We start from the raw sequence: 2,939 nt of genomic DNA, 5'->3' as shown, positions 1-2,939 counted from the left end.
ACTCAGCAACTTACTATGGAAGCCAACAGAATGTAGAGGTTTTGTCTTTTTTTTTAAGGACTGGGTACCATGATGTCCCGACAAAAAGAGTATTGTTTGCCTTTTTTCCGTTTTTTTTAATTTTAATATGCAATACAATACTTATAGTCACAGATACAAATTACCACCCAATTTATAAACACATATGCATATGTACATGGACATATATACACATATAAAAACAAAATAAAAACAAAACAAAACACTCTGATAAGAATTTAGGAGAAAATATTTAAGTTAAATCAGAGTACTGTGTAACAAACAACAAACAACCCCCCACCCACGCCCCCACTCAGCTCACCACGACCAACACACATTACTGGTTATTTATGGAAAACAAAGGAACAAAAACAGGAACACATTCAATTGAGTAGTACTTCTAAATTAGTGAAATAGTAAATAAAGTGTTGCCATTTATGAAAAATTTGACTGTACATCCACTCAACATATACATTTTTTCAAGTTAAAAAAAAAACGGTTCTCGGCAGTAAGTCGGACTCGTTCCAGGTGAGGGTTGGCCTCCGCCAGGGCTGCGCTTTGTCACCAATCCTGTTTGTAATATTTATGGACAGGATATCGAGGCGTAGTCGGGGCGGGGAGAGGTTGCAGTTCGGTGGGCTTAGGATTTCATCGCTGCTTTTTGCAGATGATGTGGTCCTGATGGCGTCATCGGTCTGGGACCTTCAGCACTCACTGGATCGGTTCACAGCCGAGTGTGAAGCGGCTGGGATGAGGATCAGCACCTCTAAATCTGAGGCCATGGTTCTCAGCAGGAAACCGATGGAGTGCTATCTTCAGGTAGGGAGTGAGTCCTTACCCCAAGTGAAGGAGTTTAAATACCTTGGGCTCTTGTTCGCGAGTGAAGGAAGTGCGGTATAACATTCCATTTATTGCACCATTGTGACAAAAAGAGAGCTGAGCCAGAAGGCAAAGCTTTCAATCTACCGGTCAGTGTTTGTTCCTACCCTCACCTATGGTCACGAAGGCTGGCTCATGACCAAAAGAACGAGATCCAGGGTACAAGCGTCAAAAACTCTAAGGAATAATATAACAAAAATCTGAAAAGCTATTGGCGCTCACCCAGAAATCAAAGTTTTGACATAGTTGCTGGCTTTATCTGCAGAAACAAAGTCCTTCTCAACCCCTGTTGTATGTGATGCAAAGTCACGCTGGATGAATCAGACCATATCAAGCACGAACAATGCTACGAAGTTGGCGTCTGACTTTGTTGAAAGCAGCCCGAGCTATCTTGGCACTTAAATCTTTCGGGGCTCTCTAGTGCGGTGCAAAAATGTCAACACAGTCATTGTAATAATTAAATCTGCACACAATGGCTCGTGGACGATAACCGGGCTTGGGTTTGGGTTGGAGGGTCCAATGGGACCGGTCCAAAAGAGTCTCTTTTCCAGATTGAACGCTTCCTTCAGTAAGGCGGCTACAGCAGCAGTTGTACAGGTGTCAGGACCCTCTGGTACTCCCACTATCCTACTGTTGTTACGCTGTGATCTGGACTCCAAGTCTTCACATTTATTTTCCAGCTTGGCTATGGTAGGTGAGAGGCACTCGATTTCATCCCGGCGATGTCATCGGAGCGCTCGCTAAGTGCGTGCTCTATCTCACCGACCGTACCTTTTCGCTTGGATATGGTAGCATCGGTAGCAACTTCATCATTCGCCAGCTGTGACTTCACCCCTTGCAGGTCGAGCTTGATAGTAGACAAAGCATCCTCGAGAGTATCCTGGAGTTCCATTTTAAAAATATCAGCGATATCTTTTCTCATTGAGGCCAGGAACTTGAGCTTGAAGGCAGCGATGTCAAGGTTAGCATGTGTCTAAGCGGTCTCTGCAGCAACAGATGACTGCAGGATGACTCGAGGATGTGGTCGCGGTTTGAGGGCCAGGCCGCAATTGTTTCTTAATAGTATTGCGAGTTTTAGAGTTTTTTCCAGCCATCTTACGCAGTCCAGAGTTAAATTTCCCAACAAAACGTACTGTGGAGTAAGACAATACTAAATATGTGATGAAAAAGCGCAGATGAATTACATTTTTGATTAAAATCGTCAGGAGCTGCAAAACTCATGTCCTACTCCATTAACGCTCAGCAGTGCCCTTCCTTTCTTTCTTTTATTAGGTTTTTCAAAACACAAGACCAAAGAGACCAGTATCAAACACAGTTTCAGGTGCCATTGTTTGTCTACATTTTTCTTGAAGGCTCTGGTTCCCGACCTTTAGCTACAGCACTGTCAGATCTAGCATCTAATGTAGAAGCTTTTCTTTAATTTAGTATATTCAGGTAGTAAGAATTCAAAAGTTATTAAAAAACAGTATTTTTTATTGTATTTTTTTGTGATAATACCGGATTCTGCGGAAATATTATTAAATCCTCCATTTCAATGCCATATGCCAGCACAAGTTTGAGGGTGTCGTTAAAACAGTGTGTCACCTTATGCACACTCGTTGATGCGGCAGAGAACAGTAAGACCCAAATGTTACTTTGTTCTCTTGACGCAATGAAAGCCTTTGACAGATTTGAGTGGTCATTTTATGGTCAGTCTTAGAGATGATGGGCTTTGGTAACAATTTCATTGGTATGATTAAAATTTTATATTCTAATCCCTCAGCTTGAGTCTTATCCGGACACACCTCCTCCTCTTTATTTCCAGTTTCTAGATCCTCTCGCCATGGTTGCCCCTCGAGTCCTGCATTATTTGTCATTTCTTTAGAGCCTCTGGCTCAGGCCATTTGCATATCAATTATGGTGTCACCAATATGCATTCATAGTACACAGCATCATTATTTGCGGACGATGTTTTGGTCTTTTTGGGAAACCCCTCTCAGTGTCTTCCTTATGTTCTATCATAATGAGAGGAGTATGGAAGCTTATCAGGCTTTAAAATTAAC

This window comes from Etheostoma spectabile, chromosome 5 (assembly GCF_008692095.1).
Source record: "Etheostoma spectabile isolate EspeVRDwgs_2016 chromosome 5, UIUC_Espe_1.0, whole genome shotgun sequence".
In the NCBI taxonomy this organism is placed as follows: domain Eukaryota; kingdom Metazoa; phylum Chordata; class Actinopteri; order Perciformes; family Percidae; genus Etheostoma; species Etheostoma spectabile.
The sequence above is the reverse complement of the archived record's forward strand: the minus strand, read 5'-3'. Positions refer to the sequence as shown.